This window comes from Dendropsophus ebraccatus, chromosome 1 (assembly GCF_027789765.1).
Source record: "Dendropsophus ebraccatus isolate aDenEbr1 chromosome 1, aDenEbr1.pat, whole genome shotgun sequence".
NCBI classification, from domain to species: domain Eukaryota; kingdom Metazoa; phylum Chordata; class Amphibia; order Anura; family Hylidae; genus Dendropsophus; species Dendropsophus ebraccatus.
The window spans coordinates 15136784-15157395 of record NC_091454.1 but is presented as its reverse complement, the minus strand read 5'-3'; the positions used below and the strand labels follow the sequence as shown (position 1 = coordinate 15157395).

Sequence of the window (20612 nt, the reverse complement as noted above, 5' to 3'; positions counted from 1 at the left end):
TCTTAAAGGGAATGTGCCATCAGAAAATGTTTAAATCAAGTTTTTATGTTAAACATGTTTTTTTTTGTTTGTTTTTTTTTTCAAATTTTTGATTTAATTTTTTTTTTTGTGATCCCCCCCCCCCCCTCTAAATTTCCATTTTACTTTCAATATTTGAAAATAATCCTGAAACCTTGCAGTTTTCATTTTGGCCACTAGCTGAGATTTCCTGTTCTGTACATATCATTTACCAGCAGTAATCATCACAGACAAGAGCTCTATAGAGAATGAATAGAGACGCAGGTCACGTGCTGACCTGCGCCTTTATTTTAAAAAAAAAAGGAGTTGGGAGTTGATCTGTAGATGGCTGGGGGGCACGGAGGTTGGACCCAGCTTATCTCCTACTGGTGGATAGGGGAAAAGTACGTTTTATTAAGAAAACTCCTTTAGGGTACGTTCACACGTAGCGACTCGCAGCGGAAATCTTGCTGCGAGTTTTGGAGCGAGATCCACTACAAGTAAAGGTCCTGGCAGGTCCCTGTGTGGTCTGAAAGACCGCTGCAAGTACGTAATGCAGCCGCCCCCTTAACCCCTTTGACTGCTGCTTGGCCGCCCCGCTGTCTGTATAAAACTTGCAAAAATTTGTGAACATACCCTTAAGGCTATGTTCACACTACGTAAAAAAACACGACCGTATTTCATAACAACGTCCATATTTGTGCAAATACGGCCGTTGTTATGAAATACGTCCGTGTTTTTTTACGTAGTGTGAACCCAACAGAGAGCATTCAGCAATGGAGACCAACTGCCAACACTAATAGGTAACGATGAGCAAACATGTTTGTAAATGTTTCTACGAACATGACGCTAATTGTTCGTGTTTGCAATCACAAACAACTTGTTCGATGATCGGCCATATTTAAACCTGCGAACGTATGCAACTGCGTAATTTACACTTTGCACCTGATAATCCGTACGCATGTGCATAGACCGAAACATACGCTTCTACTGTACATTCTTTATTTGTTTGTGAATGTTCGGCGAACACGAACACAAACCGATCACGATAATTTCTTTTTTATATTCGTGCTCGGGATCCAAACCGAAGATCGGAATATTCGCTCATCGCTACTAATAGGACAAATCAGGAGACTGCAGTTGTACTAAACATGAACGACCACCTTAGCGGGTCATAACCAATGGCAACAGAATATCAAAACAAAGCAGACACGTGGAGGATTAGTGAGTCTATAGATCTCATACATACATCGATATGTTTTATTTAACATAATCATTAGTGTATCCATCAGTGTATACCGTTTCACCTTCGTGAAAAAACAAACAAAAAACCTTTAGAAATTTTTACCAGGCTTGGCATGCCCCATTGCTCATTCCAACTCCAGTGATATTATGAGAATAGAATACAATAGGTTACAATTTGAGGCTATGTTCACACTACGTAAAAGTACGGCCGTTGTTGCCGATGGCGCGGTGGAACAATGCCTGTTGTTCTATAGGATCCCGGCCGGAGCGTACGCACATCGTATCCGGCCGGCGCTCCGGCCGGGATCCCATACGCCGCCGCAAACAACTGACATGTCAGTTTTCTGCAGCCGGAATTCAGTGAATTCCGGCCGCAGAAAGACCTGTCAGTTCACACAGTGAAGTGAGCGGCTCCGGACGCTTGCTTCACTGTGGGCTATGGGAAGCTCTGATGCGGGCGCGCGCAGATGCGCCCGCATCGGAGCTCTGCGACTGAAAGATCATCTGGTCGGTACTTAAGTACCGGCCGAGATGATCCGGCAAGAGACCGGCCATTCCGTGACCCGGCCGGGGTCACGGAACGGCCGGTCTAATACGTAGTGTGAACATTGCCTTAATGTGGACCATGGGTCACAATTGTCCATGCTTTGTTGCAGATCTTCCATTATAGGGAGGGCGTAAGCGGGCGCAGTATAGCTGCAGCCCGGACATGAAGGGGTGGGCAATAGGGGGTTAACAGGGCTTAGGTTAGGTGAGCATGAGGGCAACGCATGGTCAGGCTGTGGGAAAAGGGGATGGAGTAGGGGGAGTGGGGATGCGGGCAGAGGCCAATAGGGGGGCAGGGGATAGCGTCGGGGAGGGGAGCAAGGATGAAGTATAAAGGCAGGGGGAGGGGTTTTCTGCTTACCAGCTCCTCTGTCCCGGACCTGAAGCGCCCGCCCGCCCGCCCTGTTTCTTGGTAGGTGGGTGGTTGGCTGATATTGTTTCATTATTGTCGCGGCAGCTGCGGAGGGGTGGTCGTGGATGGCACTGTGTGAGGAGGTGTTGGAGGTGAGATCTTGAAGGTGGCAATCCCCTCTCCTTTAGGTTGCAGGGAGATGGGGCATGGTTGGTGGTGCTTACCGCTTAGGCGGAGGAATATTTGTTATATGGGAAGCAGTATTGGGGCATATTTGCCAGCCCTGAGTCGGCGCGGTGCGACAGGGGGATCAATATTTTTCATACTGCTGCTGGGCCATCCATGACCTCCCTGATGGGTATGTTATTAGGTTGGGTGGGAGTTATCGGGGTTTAAATAGTTGGTATTATGTTTGACATGTTATTTATTGTTCAATAAAAGGCTGCTGTGGCCATTATTCCAACATTAGCAGGTGTCATGTCTTCTTTCAAGGTAAAGGGGAGGGTATGGGGAAGGGTAAGTTAAGATAATGGTGGGGATGTGTATTAAGGTTATCATTTTAGGTAACCCCCGTAATTTGCCCTGCCCCTAGTCATGTCCAATCAAAAAACTTCCATGGCCAGAAGGAAACTCACGCTAGGCTTATGTCATATTTCCCATATAGGACTGTCGATCACTGTGAAAGGTTATAATGGCAGCAGGGGCATACAGTAACTAGGCTTCATGGGGCCCCATAGCAAAAAAACAGTATGGGCCCCACGAATGATCTAGGGGGTAATGTATGTGAGAGCACCCTTCCCCTCCCCCCAACAGCGGTCAGAGTGACTCTTGGGCTCTTACAGCGCAACATCACACCCCACCACACCCATGGCACTGAAACACCATCCCTTTCCCCCCGGACGGCTCTCACACACCGCCCTTCCCACCTTCAGACCGGGTTCCGAATGTCCAGAGAGCACCGCTCTAACCACCACCCAGGTGGGGGGGGGGGGGCAGGGCGCGGAGGAGGGTAGTCTACAAAAGCCACCCTAAGGGAAAGGGATGGTCTCTGAGTACCGATGGCGGGGGGGGGGGGGGGGTTGAAGTTGCACTGTGAGAACCTGAGAGCTACTCTCAGTGAGGCCTGGGGGAGGGGGGGGGGGTTGCCCATATGTGCGAGCCGAACTGAAAACTATTACCATGGAGGGCACATGCCCCATAGCAGCTGCATGGCCTGCCTCCATGGTAGCTAAGCCACTGAATGGCGCCATATTGGTTATTATCAATAAAGCTTTCCCAGGAACACATTTAACTAATAGAGGAATAACCCAAATTTTTACCAACTTGAAAGAAGAGAACGACTCTAAGCTTAGCGTTTATTGAGTGTCTGATTTTATTTGAAAGGGAAATTCTCCTTAAAATAACCTTTATATTTGTAATTGGAGCAAAATTAAATCCAATGATTGTATTTTATGGAATGTAATTATTGCCTCCGCCATCGTATCATCTGGGCCATGAACACAAGTGGAATTTCTACTGGAAAATAATCAGTCCCTAAAACAAATAAAAAGTCATCTTATTTATGTCACTCCAAAGTCCCCATTGCCAAGTCATCTACTGAAGCCTATCCCCGGCCTATTACACAGCCAACAGATGTGACCGGCCTTTGTCATCAGCAGCTGGGTTCTCCGTCTCTCTCTGGGTTTTTTCCCAATTCCATAGCTTTAAATAGATTTTCTGTGAAATCTTACTGATTCCTCAGTCAGTCGGTTGCCATTCAGCTTTTCTTCTTCTCCTCCGCCTGCACAATGTCAGTCTAGCTCTGCACAGCTGAGCTCATTGTAATACCGACCTGCCCAACAACTATAGTCTTCTAAATAACAATATCTGTCTCAGATTCCTCAGATTAAGGCTTTCTATGCTCTAAGCTTGGAAATACTCATACATATTTGTACTGCTTCCAGCATATTACATAATTCACTAAGAGGGTGTAACATCTGTGCCAAAACTGATTAGGCATTGACTAACCAAGACACGGAGTCCTATTCTTCACTGTTATTGTCCTCATAGAGCTCTGTAGAAAGTTTGTTTCTCATTAGGGAGACTGCTAGTCTCATTAGGGAGACTGACATATCAGCAATGCTTCCTGGGAAAATATATGTAAATTAGCTTTCCTCCAAGGAAGAAGACTGTCTCACTGATGCCACCTAGAGGTAAGGGACAAATTACACAGCCCATCCCTACATGATACAAGTGCCAATCACTTAGATCAGATTCTATAACATAACTCGGTATCTTCCGTAATAGTGTTAAGTGAGTATGAGCATCGAGGTGCTTAATGAAGTTTGATGCTCAGTTGCGCAAATATTTAAACAATTTCGGCACTCCCAGCATCATCATTTATCATGATGCCAGGAGCTCCAAAACTGTATAAATACTAACTCTAATTTTCGTAAAAAAAAATTCTAAAAAAATGTTCGATTTAAGTAACGTGCACTTGAGCATTTTAGCGTTTGCTTGATACTATACAATAGTTATTTGTTAGTAGTCACTCATCACCCGCATTTTCCCCCTTTATAACATGTCAATCGCTGTGTAAAAGGGATCCAAGTCAATCCATCCAACCCATCAAGTAGAATTCAAGACACCACCACACTTTCTCAAGAAACATTGCCTACAGGACCCTCTAATTTGAAGCCTTGGAACAATGACCCCCAACCAACTGTACTACAGACAAGGGTCAAGAACTACAAAATACCTTGACCTAAAGGCTTGTTACCTATAAGGGAGGTTAGAAAACCACTTTTTCCCTTCGTAAATAGAGCTAACTTGAAACTACTGCAAGTTATGAGATATGGGCTTTCTGAGTAAGTTACTGACTGAGGGAGACGAGGCATAGAGAGTAGAGTGGGTCAGAATAGCCAAAAGTCAATAACAAGAAGACAGTGGGAGCCTGGAAGAAACACTAGAACCAAGAAACACTAGAACCAAGGTTGATCCCATACAGACAGATCATACAACTGCTATGGGCAAAGAGGAGGCTCAGGCCTGGTTGGTCCCATTCCTATTTTCTCCAGAGAACTGTGTTGACAGCAAATTTAAGGTTGGGGGTATTACCCTAAGGGTGACATAACGCAAAGGGGTAAAATCAGATACCACAACTGGAGGTCCATTTAGATTTTTGCTGTGAGGCCTGAATTTTTCTATGTACCTCTGGTACCAGGGGTAGATCCGAAGGGCAAGGTCCTGTCTAGTAGTTGCCCTCATGACACTTCAGAAAAATCTGTCAGGATTTCTTATCAGGTAAAACAGATAGATTTCCTGACCATAGGTTTTTATTGATTCACTTCAAGGGGAACATCAGCAGGTTAGATGAATCTGGAGTGGAGTTTACCCTAATATCGCGGGACCAGCGCAGAGGAGGAAGATAACACACATAACTTCCACCTCAGCGTCCCTGGTGCTACAGGGGGCTATCAGCAGGTTAGATTCGTCTAACCTGCTGATAGTTCCCCTTTAGGAATTTTCCTGAAGGGTTTCTGTGCCAGAAACTAGGCCTGGAAAATATAGGACATATCCTTTAACTGTTCGGAATTCTGGAAGAGATTATATATAGAACCTAAGATGAGAATGTTCTGGATGTGCATCCGAAAACTGTCCATTGCTTGGCAGCCCAGGCCAACATGCTGACGCTGGCAGCCCAGCCCAGGTGCTGATGCTGGCCCTTTAACTGTACGCTCTTATTGGCTCCCGGCTCTGTCAATCAGTCTTCTGCAGTGGGAGAGTGTATATATATATATATATATATATATATATATATATATATATATATATATACACAGTGTATATATATATATATATATATATATATATATATATATATATATATATGTGTGTATCTACCTGTTTTTACGGTCAGGAAACACTGATGGTTTCCTGAAGCCTCCTAAAAGGCTTCCTGATCAGGCCACGAACCTGTGAAGAGGCCTTAGTCAAGGAAAATGGCTTCTATAAATTTGATTCCATGGCATAGAGCTTGGAAGACCCCCAATGGGGGCAGTAACAGAGTACAGGGGTAAGATGTTGCCATAGCAACCATTCAAAATTCTGATATCTCTTTCACTGTGTTGTCGCCATGGGCAACAGCCCCATTTTTTTTGTGTGTTCTGATCCTATATGTTGTGTGGATTTAACAGTATATAATATATCGGCCTTTCTGAGCTGCATATACACGCCAGCTATGGCTGAGACATTGATAGTCTGAGCTCGGGGAGAACCCAGTTGTGAGGGAATAATGTATGAGGTTCTGAACGCCTCCTGACATGTTATACTTAGACTTAATGCCACATGCGAGGCACAGCCGGGCCGCACTCGATGGCTCCTTGCCATATATCACATTAGTCACATTTGACTGACGGCATCTCGCCATCCTGACAAGGGCGACATATATATTTTAATAGACTCTGCCATTATTTCCCTGTAAGCCCGGCATTGGAGGAAAAACATGGCTTCTTGGATGTCGAGGATCCAAAGAGAATGTGTGATGAACCCGGCCTGATTTTATAGTAGTGCGAGCCGCTCCAACAAGAGAACCCCCTGATAAATCAGCCTGTCACTATATAATCTCCCTCCTCATAAATAGGAGGCGGAAGTTTTGGTTAAAACTTTTCAGGGATTTGTAAGCTGGAAGAGAAGTGATGTCTGTCAGCCAAGTATAAGACAGGCGTACAGTAATGTCAGAGAAGTCAAGTATGTTACTACATCCTTTATTATGGAGACGTGTGGATAAAGGAGGATTATTAATATCAGTGGTTATATTATAGGAATGATAGATAGATAGATAGATAGATAGATAGATAGATAGATAGATAGATAGATAGATAGATAGGAGATAGATAGATAGATAGATAGGAGATAGATAGATAGGAGATAGATGATAGATAGATAGATAGATAGATAGATAGATAGATAGATAGATAGATAGGAGATAGATAGATAGATAGATAGATAGATAGATAGATAGATAGATAGGAGATAGATAGATAGATAGATAGATAGATAGATAGTAGATAGATAGATAGGAGATAGATAGGAGATAGATAGATAGATAGGAGATAGATAGATAGATAGATAGATAGATAGATAGATAGATAGGAGATAGATAATAGATAGATAGATAGATAGATAGATAGATAGATAGATAATAGATAGATAGATAGATAGATAGATAGTAGATAGATAGATAGATAGATAGATAGATAGATAGATAGATAGATAGGAGATAGATAGATAGATAGATAGATAGATAGATAGATAGATAGGAGATAGATAGATAGGAGATAGATAATAGATAGATAGATAGATAGATAGATAGATAGATAGATAGATAGATAGATAGGAGATAGATAATAGATAGATAGATAGATAGATAGATAGATAGATAGATAGATAGATAGATAGATAGGAGATAGATAGATAGATAGATAGATAGATAGATAGGAGATAGATAATAGATAGATAGATAGGAGATAGATAGATAGATAGATAGATAGATAGATAGATAGATAGATAGATAGATAGATCTGCCTTTCGATGAGGGGTTGTCAGAGGATAGTAACTGAAGACATTTTGGGATGACACCAGCTCTTGCTAAGACAGGTTGGGGTGATACTTGTTCCTGCATTGCCATTGTGATGCTATATAACACTTATGGCAACTACTGAATAAAGCTGCCCGAGTGTCAAGTCTTCCTCTGATTACTGCAAAATCCAGAAAAACAGCTGTATGGCCACTAGGTGTCTTTATTCTCTGCAATATGCTGTCCATTCCTTGTTATCGGGCAAAATCTGTCTCTAGTAACAGCTAGATAAGGACAAATTACATGAAGGGGGGGAGGGGCGTCAGAGTTTACAATGTACTATGTGCAGGGAGGAATAGAAGGGAGCCTGAGATGTGTACCTGTAATCCGTCTGGTGAAGATGACCCTAATAATGGAGGGCGCTCTAAGGGACCTAACAACAGTGATGAGCAAAAAAAATCACCTTGTCCTAACTTTGAAGGGTTAAACCAAAAAAACCAGGCACCGACAGGTGTGCTTGCACAGGCCTTTACATATTTACCATTAAACTCAATAGTATAACAGAACAAGAAGCAGAGAGCTCCCTCTAGAGGTGACAGAAAAGTATGTAACATATATTTTTAACAAGCAAAAAGCTATATAGAAACATAAAAAAGCATAAGTAATAACCAATTATCTATTTCTATTAGCTATCTATTATACATATTATATGTACAGTATTTCCAGCCTCGGTATAAATACCGTATTGTTTACCGACCCATTCCATTCTCCATTAATCCTGGATCTTATCGCCTCCTTGGCTCAGCCTAAGAATAGTTTTTCCGAGATGACTTTAATTTGCTTTTATTCAATCTAATAACAATGAGGTCGGCTGCAACATTTGTAAATGGGCGGCACATGGCGTCCCCTTCCCTCCCTTCCATAGAGAAGCGGTTAATGAGAGGTTTAGGATTCATATCCCCTCCAAGTCTCCTGCCAAGCAGGGGAGTGGGCCGATAAGCCAGAGACGCCGAGACCTCAGGTTATAATTAAATTTCCCTGCGTGGTCCTCGGCAAATGATCTTCAAATAGGTCGTACAGGAGTCTGACAAGGAAGAAAATATGGAATTAGAAATTAATTGTCCAGCGATAAAAAGTCAATTATTTTTAGGAGACCAGGATGGAAGGAAGGAATAGCATTAGAATAGACATTACACTGGGGAAGCTGTCTGTGTCACTAGTGCTGCAGCCTCCCCTGTTGTCTATTTAATACATGTTAACATTGAAATAGACATTACACTGGAGGAAGCTGTCTGTGTCACTAGTGCTGCAGCCTCCCCTGATGGCTATATAATACATGTTAGCATTAGAATAGACATTACATTGGGGAAGCTGTCTGTGTCCCTAATGCTGCAGCCTCCCCTGATGTCTAAATAATACATGTTTGCATTAGAATACACATTGCACTTGGGGAAGCTGTATGTGTCACTAGTGCTGCAGCCTCCCCTGATAGCTGTATATGTTAGCATTAGAATAGACATTACACTTGGGGAAGCTGTCTGTGTCAGTAGTGCTGCAGCCTCCCCTGATGTCTATATAATAAATGTTACCATTAGAATAGACATTACACTGGGGGAAGCTGTCTGCGTCACTAGTGCTGCAGCCTCCCCTGATGTCTATATAATACATGTTAGCAATAGAATAGACATTACACTGGGGGGAGCTGTCTGTGGCACAGTGTAGCAGTGGGGTTAACTGTCAGTCACTGCTCACTGTGCTGCAGCACTGGTGAAGCAATTTCCCCAAATGTAATATCTATTCTAATGGTACCATATATTATATAGGCATCAGGGGAGGCTTCAGCACTAGTGACGCAGACGGATTCCTCAGTGTAATGTCTATTCTAATGGTAACATGTATTATATGGACATTAAGGAAGGCTGCAGCACTACTGACACAGACAGCTTCTCCCAGTGTAATGTCTATTCTAATACTAACATGTATTTTATAGACATCAGGGGAGGCTGCAGAACAAGTGACACAGACAGCTCTCCTCAGTGTAATGTATATTCTAATACTAACATGTGTTATATAGACATCAGGGGAGGCTGCAGCACTAGTAACACAGACAGCTTCTCCCAGTGTAATGTCTATTCTAATAATTACATGTATAATATAGACATCAGGGGAGGCTGCAGCACTACTGACCCAGACAGCTTCTCCCAGTGTAATGTCTATTCTAATTCTAACATATAGAAATTCATGGCTTCATGGCTTCATGGCTTCCATGGTAACAATACCTATACAAAAAAAATCAGATTTGGATGTTGTCCGTATAAACTAATTATTGGAATATTCCAAAAATGTTCCAAGTTCTATAAAAGTTTTCTTCATCTGATCCTCCTGTATGTTTCGGAAGCCTGCCATAGTGACATGTGTACGGAAGAAGAAGAAACAAGTCATAAATAATGGCGGCTAGGACTTTTATCTGAGCCAGGATTGAGAGGGGCTGGGGCATGGCTGTGACATGATGCCACCGATGGCTTTCATTACTGGAGGATGACATGGTTGATCTATCTATATGTGTTCTTTCTAGAAGCTTCCGCAGAATAATTAGCTGAGCCCGGGGGACAAGTGGAAGCGACGGATCAATCTCAGTCACTGCTGGGAAGGAGATGACCTGCAATGAACAAACAGAATTTTCTTTCTTCAGAGGATCTTCTGTATGAAAAGGTAAGTGAAGGGCTTGTCACCTAATTACGGAGATACAGCTGAGATACCGGGAGGGAGGGTGGCGGTATATTCTTGTCTATAGTGGAGACCTTGAATAGCTGGCTTTCATCATGGACTGTGGCTTGAAGGAGGTTGTGTGGTAGGTGGATACCACTAGGATGGCAGTGCGGGCACACGTTCATCTCACCACATGCGAAACCAGGGGTAGGGAACCTTGGCTCTCCAGCTGTTGCAGAACTACAACTCCCATCATGCCTGGACAGCCAAAGCGTTAGTTTTGGCTATATATATATATATATATATATATATATATATATATATATATATATCACTTAGCTAATGGCTGCCTGCAAAGGTCTAAAATCAGGTTTTCCTTCTAATCTCAAGTGTCAAAAAAGCCGGGCTCAGCTGCAGCATGCATGTTCTCCCCTCCTCCCTCTCCCGTTCCTCTCTTACTGACTTCCAGCACTAAGCCATGTATATCAAAGAGTGGAGGAGTGGAGGCGGGAGGAGCTATGCATGCTACAGCTCAGCCTGGCATCTATGACACTAGGGCTTAGAAGGAAAACATGATTTAATAACTGATTTAATAGCTAAGAGACTTCTTATCACCCACTACATCAGCAATCTGCCCACATGTACAGATCTGAGCATCGTATACAGCTGACAGCTTCCTTTTAAAGACTATGAATTCTTTCAATACAATTTTTTACTGCTCCCACGGCATCAAAAATAAAATAAAAAAATATATATAAAATATTGCAACTTTGAAAATTCTTTCTTGTTATGTGAATTAGGCATCTATGCAGACCTATATGTATCCATGGTTACAGACTACAAACAAACCCTGTGTAGTCTGATCCTAATCTACTCTCCTAATCTACTCACAACCCTCTCAAGTCTACAGACTATTGAAGACTGGGCATATGGGAGTCATATATGAGTATATGAGTATATATGAGTCCACAGAGTCCACAGATCAGCATAGATGCTGTATGCATTTTTTTTAACTTTTTTACATTGAAATGTGCAATAGCCATTCGGTCAGCTCACGACTTTGAACTGAATATTTGTTTCTCTGTCTCTTCCCGATAACAACAACAATAGCGATATTTCGGCAATGTTTTTTGCTTGTCAGGAACACCTAGGCTTAGATGCTGCTGTCGGAACGCATTTTCTCTCGCTCAGCACAAAGGCACTCACGTGAAAATTGCCGGAAGGGGATAAGAAATCTTTAGCAAAGTCACATCCAGTAGTGACCTGTACCGACAAAGAAACTTCTACTGTCTGCAATCTCACAAGGTAAAAACTTTCCGGATTTTCTGTAAAAAAACAACTAAATTCAAAAAGTTCCATCTCATCAGATAATTATAGCCGGAGGTATGGACTTATTATAGGGTTGGTTCTAACCAACATGATCTAGTCTGACAACGAGGAACTAATGTTACAGTTAATTAGATTATAAAAATTTCCACAATCATTGTATATGGTATTACATTTATAGGAAAGTGTCCAAATTGGTTGGTACAACTGCCCCTATTATGCCCGTGCCAACCTTCTGCTTGTAGCATATCCCATAGTGATGTAGGGGGTGGTGGTTTTGTGTTGTGGTGGTTGACCTATAATCGAATGTGGTAGTCCCTACACCGAATAGGGAGAAGGACTATACAGTGATGATGCAAACTAGTTTACTGGTGTACCATATACTGTGCCCGACTGATGGTACTTGGTAGAACCAGGCAAGAGAGTGGTGCAGTTTGAGAGGCAACTTTACTAAACCACAATATTTGGAGGTTGTGGAGCAGAGTTAACCAGCAACACCCTGTTGGTGATCCAATTCCGTCCTTGAGACGTTTAAAGTTCCTGAAGTGATGAGATGCCACCAGTTGGCTCCCAGTGGTGTAGAAGACCAAACCCAACTGGAGGTCCGCAAAGGTTTTGGATGGTACGAGGCAATAAACGTTACCCTCCCAGGCTAGTAGAAGAAGTGATGCTTCCCCGATTGGGAGAATCCCTTGGGGAACCCACAGCTGGCCAGGAGGACTGTTTAGAAGAGGAGCCATTGATGGAGAGCAAGAGGAAAACAGAAGGGTCATGAGTTGATAGTCCATAATGCTCTACCCTTCTCTTCATTGATATTACCTGCTGGCAGAGAGTTGGTGGAGGCCACCATACACTTAGTACTGGTGGTGGAACCCATTACCAGTGGAGGGTTCAGGAAACTTTTGTATAAGACTGCCAGACTCTACTATATTACACAAGTGGACAATGATAGATAAAGAGAGAAGCCCCATTTACATTGAAAGCCTGCCAAATCCCGATGACCATTCAAGTAGATAGACGTGCATAGCTCTTTCACTATACCAACAAATATACAGTATAGTGTCTCTACAGCATGTCATCTTTATGGTAGATATGGCGCCATGTGAAGTCATTAGTGTCAAGGTGGGAGACCAAAGTCTAGTCTTCCGTTGAGTTTCTCTTCTCTGTACGTGAGCAATGATGAGTGATCAGGAAAGATGATGAGTGACACATTATTAGGAACGTCTGATGGCAGATATGTAACGAGTGAATGGGAACTGACAAGTGATGAGTAAATCCCGATCTCTGGTGCGACAGCTGAAATCCATATATAGACCCGAAACGACTAATTATCCCTTAAAACCAGTAGAACCGCGGACACTCAGGCATCACATGTAGAGCGCTGCACCCATCTCCTATCATCTCCGCCATTCACTACATATCCATTTTTTTGGGCATCTTTTCAGCTATAAATAGTAAAACCGTATTTGTTTCCTATTCCCTCTCTTGATATTTGGTCAATTTAAATTAAATTTTTATTTAATTTATTTATAATTTTTTCAATTATTATATAAAATTTAAAAAAAATTTAAAAAATTATTAAATTTAAAGGAGAATTCTAGTAAAGGTATAAAATATAAAGACACAATTGGGATTTCGAAGGTTAAACTGCATGTAGTTCAATGGCGCACATTGGGATTGAATCGATCGTGTCACTGAGGATATAATCGGCCTGATGATTTCTCATTAATCATGGATAAAAAAAACTATTCATACTATTATTAGTCGTAATGAGTTCCCAACTTTTGACAACCCAAAAACAGCTTAGACACGGCTTGGCACCTCTCCGTCACGACGCATATAATTGCATCGTTCTACTTGTAATCAATCTCTAACAAAGGTCTAATCAACAAAGGTGCAATCATCATCTCACCATGAGGTCAACCAGCGTCCTTTTGCATGCACTTACTAGTCATTGCTCCCACTAGCCAGAAACCTACTCCACACTGATGAGGGGCAAAAACCCCGAAACAGCTGTCTGTGGATGGATACCTTGCTGAGGTGGTTTCCTTGACTGGAGAACGCTTCGGCTTGGTTGTTCCTTCCCGGAGGGAAGGTCTGGCTAGTTCACTGACGTCGAGACATGTGATGGTGTCTCTGCAGTGTTCTTTTGCATATTTGATTTCCCAGGGGGCAATGTTCTAGAATACACTGACGTTGAGACACGTGATGGTGTCTCTGCGGTGTTTTGGTTGATCTCCCTGAGGTCAACCAGCGTCCTTTTGCATGCACTTACTAGTCATTGCTCCCACTAGCCAGAAACCTACTCCACACTGATGAGGGGCAAAAACCCCGAAACAGCTGTCTGTGGATGGATACCTTGCTGAGGTGGTTTCCTTGACTGGAGAACGCTTCGGCTTGGTTGTTCCTTCCCGGAGGGAAGGTCTGGCTAGTTCACTGACGTCGAGACATGTGATGGTGTCTCTGCAGTGTTCTTTTGCATAACTGAGGATATAATCGGCCTGATGATTTCTCATTAATCATGGATAAAAAAAACTATTCATACTATTATTAGTCGTAATGAGTTCCCAACTTTTGACAACCCAAAAACAGCTTAGACACGGCTTGGCACCTCTCCGTCACGACGCATATAATTGCATCGTTCTACTTGTAATCAATCTCTAACAAAGGTCTAATCAACAAAGGTGCAATCATCATCTCACCATTTCACCAGGTTCTATCCCCGGAACGGGATGAATTAGTCTGAGAAGCCCAATGTATGCTCTTTTTAACAAAGGCAATCAATTTCCCCTTTGATAGTGATGTTAATTAACTTTTTTTTCATCGCCTGCAATCTGGAAAAAATTACATTTTGTCATAGCTAAAAATAAAAGTGTTTTATAATCTTTCGTAGAGTCATGCCGGGACCGGGGGAATGTGTGATCTTCGGCATCGCTACTCAGCTAAGATTTATGGGCTTCTAATTCTCTAGAGGCTATGGTCATCTATAGTTACAAAAAAAAAATAAAATGAAGTGGCTTTGCAAATAATTCTGATTAAAATTCTATCAAATACATGTGTCTCCATGGTAACAGACTACAATCAAAACCCTATGTAGTCTGATTTTACAATCATATCCCCTTTTATTTGTCCGCTAGTTTTTGCTACTAGTATATAGATTAAAGGGAAACTATTAGTACATTAGAAGCATCTAACCTTCTGATATAATTTGTCCATATAGTGTGGTAATTATTTTTTTACAATTTTTACTTTTTTCATCTTGAAAGTGAATGTAACAGCAGGTACATCGCTTTAAGATTTTAACATCAATAGACCAGTGCTGCGGTCCTGGTTCCTGTGCACGGGGCTGGTCTATTCGCAGTCACCGGCTTGGCTTGAAGCACTGGCGGTGGGCCGGCCACCCCACAGTGGAAAGAAAACCCCCTCCCCTATATGATGCGGTTTCATTGATTCTAATGGCTTTAGGCTGTTTTCTAAAACTTTATAGTTTATTAGATATGTAAATTAGGTGGTTTGGTGTACTTGAAGTAGGACTACCACCCTCAGTGCACCAATCCATTCCGGCCGCCCCTCCTCCTAATGAATATTATTTCTTCTTCTGTCTTTCCTTCAATCTTTTTTCTACCAAAAACCCCACGATATTTATCCTTCCTTCCTCTTCTTTTAGTTTTTTATTTTTCCCCTCCTCTTCATACTTCTTCCTTTTTTTCCTCTTTTTTTGTCTTTTTTTCTACTTCTCTTTCATCTTCTACTTCTCCATCTTCCTCTTTTCCATTTTCCCATTTTTTTTTCTTCTTCTCCTCCTCATCCTACTAATCCCCTCCTCTTCTCTTCATCATCTTCTTTTCTTGCTTCTCATTTTTCTTTTCCTTTTTTAATAGACAGTAATTGGGATCCATTATCATTGTTCATACAGTAAACTAGCTCTCTTTGAGCACTTTTTATTATTATTTTTTTTACTTTAGCAGGTCCTATTGAAGCATACAAGTCCTTACAACTTATGATGAAGTTAGCTTTATTCCTTTGATTGGTTCTCATCAATGGTCCTAGACTTGGATTGCACATAACCCTCCCTTCCATCTTGGAACATAAGACTTTGGAACCACATTGACTTTGCCCATCGAAACCTCAGGTTTGAGCTCAAGATGTTGACTATTACTAGAATTGTGCTACCAGGATTGTTCTAGAATAGTGTTTACCAACATTTTTACGGTAGAGGAACATCTACGGTAGGTCTTATTGAAGCATACAAGTCCTCACAACTTGTGATGAAATTGGCTTGATTCCTTTGATTGGTTCTCATCAATGGTCATAGAATTGGATTGCACATAACCCTCCCTTCCATCTTGGAACATAAGAATTTGGAACCACATTGACTTTGCCCATCGAAACCTCAGGTTTGAGCTCAAGATGTTGACTATTACTAGAATTGTGCTACCGGGATTGTTCTAGAATATTTTCATTTTTACGGTGGAGGAACATCTACCCTCTCAAAAAGCACTACAATCCCTATCGAGCTAGTTTGCTCTATGCGACGCATGATGTCAAAATTTATACATGGAAATAATCTAACTCTATACACATCTACACTATCCCCCAAGCCTGAGAGCTATTTGAACACTATTTCAAGCAATAAATGCTCCGTTTGATAGAATAAAATTCTATAGGATGTGATTACAGCGGCTTGCTAAAGAGAACTCCGCAGCACGCTGTCGGCAGCCCACCGCCGAGACTTTGTCAGGCAAACTCCTTACACCTTCCAAGCAGAAATCAAATGAATGAAATTTTGTGTTTCCAGCAGATGGACAAACAATGCAAATGTATTTTCCTATGAATACGAATCCGACCCATGGCAGGCAGCGGAGGGTAATGAGGAGCGGCAGACATGTCGGTCTATTCTCCGTGTTCATCGGCTTCTGACATGGAACTGGGAGCAGATGTTACCTGAAAGCTGTAATTAAATCATTTAGTATCTTCTAGTAATTCCAGCTAAACCTCCACCTGCTCAAGGTATAAACCAAGGCGGAAGATGCAACAACAACACAACTATTAGAGAAGAGCGAACCGAACCTCCCAAAACCACATTCGTTCCGAACTTTGCAAAAAATTTGATTCAGGAACGAAGCAAATTTTTCAAAAGTTCACCCAAAATGGCAGAGTCACCGGCTCTTTCTTTTTCCTCCAGGACTCTCTCTTTTTCTCCCTGACACTCTCTTTTTAAACTTGACCAGCTGCAAGGGATAATGGTTAATCCATTGGACCCTCCCTTTCTCTATACTGTACTCCGTAGCCTAGGGTGTCTATGCCCTAAGCCTGCTACACGTCTCCTTCTCCAGCAAGTAGTTTACCTCGCCATTGGAGAAGAAAGAAGAAGAGGCATGGAGGCCCCAGGCCACACCCCATTGACTTAGTTGCTGCAGATTAAAGGAGAAGTCCAACTGAAGTATAAAAACTTCAGGCAGGGTGGTGGGGGCAGTGGGGTGTCCCACCACGAGTGTTGCTATTGGTTACACCCTTCGTAAAAGCCTGTACTTTTAAGTGTAAGTGGTAATGTAGTAGTACCAGAGTTTTGCCACAAGATGTCATTATTGCAAGTATGTATACTCAGTTATTGCACAGCTGTAGTACTCAAAGGGTTATTGTTTGTTTGTGTACCACATGGATCTGTACGCCAATGAAAGTTCTTCTTCTAAATTATCATCTCTCTCTTTACTTTTCACATATGCACTCCTCAGCCACTCACAGCACACCTTACAGGGGCTGTAGGAAGGAAGTCACAAGAGGAAGTGTAGGATCTTTTGTCTTTAGACTCTGCAGAGATAGGACGCTCCCTACAGTTTCTTTTCAAGTAATTCCACTCAACACTATGCAGTGTTAAGCTTCTACTAGAGAGGACACGTCAGGGATCATCCTAACCCACGCCGTGGACAAGGAGAGACACAGTGCCTAGGACAGTATCTATAACCGAAGTAAGGAACTGATCCGGATAGAGCAAAGTCTGCTCCCGGGTCCTGTTCACATCAGTCGATTACTTTCAGCTCTGCTAGGTGCAAGGTCACGTCCCTATCTAAGTGACTGCCCACCTAGCCAATCAGTGACTGGGGCGGGACACTGCCTCAGTCACTGACTGGCTAAGCAGTGATGAATCAGCTGGGCTGTGACATTTCAGCTGAAGAAGCTGGGTACGTGACATACCCGGTTCCAGCTGATCTGAATAGGACCTTGGAGCAGCGCATCAGAGGCACAAGGACGGGTGATTTTAGTTGTCTATTATTTTCCTGCCCCCACCAGCCTGCTTGCAGTTTTTTTACTGCGGCGGGATCTCTCCATCTAGCCTACTAAAAAATAGCTGAATCCATCAAGTACCCATCCTATTTACTTTATTAGGAGTTACACAAATAGTGTGGCCCAGAGATAGATAGATAGATAGATAGATAGATAGATAGATAGATAGATAGATAGATAGATAGATAGATAGTCCAAGTGATGGTCCCAGTGATCGGGATCCAGGCCACAAAATTTCTGCTAACAACCCAATAGTGGCAATCTTGTAAGTGTTCCCAGGCCCCTCAGGGGTGGGGCTTAGATAAGCCATTTAATCTCCACCCCCGAGGGACCTGGGAACACCTGCTTTTTCAAATGTGGCCAGTAAATTTTCTTTAGTTTCAGTCTCGAGCCGGATAACACCAGTCTACAAGAGAGCACGTTCCGTTAATCGCTGGCAGCTCGGCGATTGCCCAGACGTCAAGCTGTGCCGCAAACTGACATGCAAGTACTGTTCTAACGGGAAAATCGCTGCCGAGCAAAGTGCCCACATAAAGAGCAAACACATTTTAATTTTCCTTAGTATGATTATTTTAGCATAATTCTAAGTACTTAAAAAATATGTGAGAGACTTCAGAAAAAGCTGCCGAATCTTAGTGAGACCCAATTATTATAATTACATCCCCGGAGACTTATATATTTTTTGGAGTCGTAGCTGCCGGGGCAGAAATTGTATATTCATAAGGAGGCATAAATATGTTTAATATGAGAACTTGGAAGGATGTCAATTCCAGGCTTCTATTAGTCAATGTGTACGGAGCAAAGGTGAGACTCACCCGGGATCGGGGGTGGGGGATGGGTCACCTCCTATTTTACCTACAACTCATTCTAAGGATCATTGTCACAGCTAAAGGGGAGGATAACCTTAAAAAGTTTGGCAAGAAGGATGGTGGAGTAGATCCTCTCCATACAGCCCGGCTGAACATTTGTGGTTCCCTATGGGGATAGGGGTAAGCCAAAGCCAGAGAGTTCTGGTTCTGGCTTATCCCTCTGAGGACAAAAGGGTTGGGCCATATAACTTATACTGTTGGAAGACTTTTATTTATTATTTTTTTTAATTAACTGGTGTCAGTTTTGTAAATTATTTCTATTTAAAAATGTCCAGTCTACCAGTACTAATCTACCTGACACCAGTTGATTTAAAAACTTTCTTTTTTTCTCTGCAGTACCCCTTTAAGCAATTTATAGTACTGCTATATTTATTAATACTGTTATTTAACCACTATATAGCATTGTTAAAGGAGTAGTTCAGTGACAAAAAAGAAACATTTAAATCAATTGGTGCCAGAGATTTGTAATTTACTTCTATTAAAAAATCTCAAATCTTCCAGTACTTATCAGCTTCTGTGTGTCCTGCAAGAAGTGATGTATTTTTTCCAGTCTGGAAAGCAAGAGAGGTTTCCTATGGGGATTTGCTACTGCTCTTGACAGTTCCTGACATGGACAGAGGTGGCAGCAGAGAGCACTGTGTCAGACTGGAAAGAATACATCACTTCCTGCAGGACATACAGCAGCTGATAAGTACTGGAAGACTTGAGATTTTTTTTTTTTTATAGAAGTAAATTACAAATCTGTGTAACTTTCTGGCACCAGTTGATTTGGAAGATTTTTTTTTTTCTGAACTACCCCTTATCTACTGTATACCACTGTTATTATGGCACTGTATGGTATCCTTATTTGGGCAATCTATGGTGTTTTTATTTAAAGGGGTTCTCCACTCTTATATAAACTATACCCACCCCTTTGAGCCCTCCTGATCCCGCAATGACACAGCTCTCATGTTCCACCTATATAACCCAACAACACGATGCACCAATAAGTACTGCTCCATCCGGCACTGATAGAGCTCTGACGTTCCCATTAGAATGCCATTGATGTGCTACTGTGGGGTCCATTGGGATAGCGGGTGAAAATGAAGGGAGGGTTTGCACCAATACATACTGCCCCACCTGTGTAACCCAACACTGCACCACACTAATAGATACTAGTGGGTGAGTATGAAGGGAGGGTGAGGTAAAGATGAAAGAGAGGACTCCACTGATCATTGAAGAGAGTTATATAGAAAAGAGGGTGCGGGTTTATAAACTACAACCACAGAGGAACTTATTGCCCCCCTCCCCCCCTTAGAGGCCTCCTGAATATCCCTGGTAGCGGGTTTCCAGGTTCACGTCCCATCCTCCCCCCACAGATGGTGTTCTATAGGCTGATGTATATTTTACAGTATTTGTCTTTCATTAGTGTCCAAGTGAGTCCTAATTAGAGCAAAAACATCTGCGGGCGAAATGGAAATCTATTAAAAATAACCGGATTACAAGCAAAATAATGATTTCACAATATGTTCAGTCAGGCTGGGTTCACGCAACGCTATATAATTCTGCCCCACGGTTGCGCTGGGACCCTATTAAAAAGAGAGTGCCAATAATGGACGGCAGCAGGTCAGTTTCTGCTTAAGACCATGCTCTGGCTATTCCCTACATGTTTATATTTATTTAGAGGGGTCACCTGCTCTAGTGAGAGCCGCAGCACATGTATGCAGGAAGCATAATACCACCATAA

General features: G+C 42.3%; 1 long non-coding RNA gene across 1 annotated transcript; it reads left to right on the top strand.

The window, feature by feature from the left end:
- The first annotated feature begins 10278 nt into the window (after positions 1-10278).
- LOC138772207 (uncharacterized) lies at positions 10279-17084 on the top strand. The gene is made up of 3 exons (XR_011359722.1): positions 10279-10409; positions 11548-11711; positions 15701-17084. It is a non-coding gene; the product is annotated as an uncharacterized lncRNA (long non-coding RNA).
- Positions 17085-20612: the final 3528 nt, after the last annotated feature.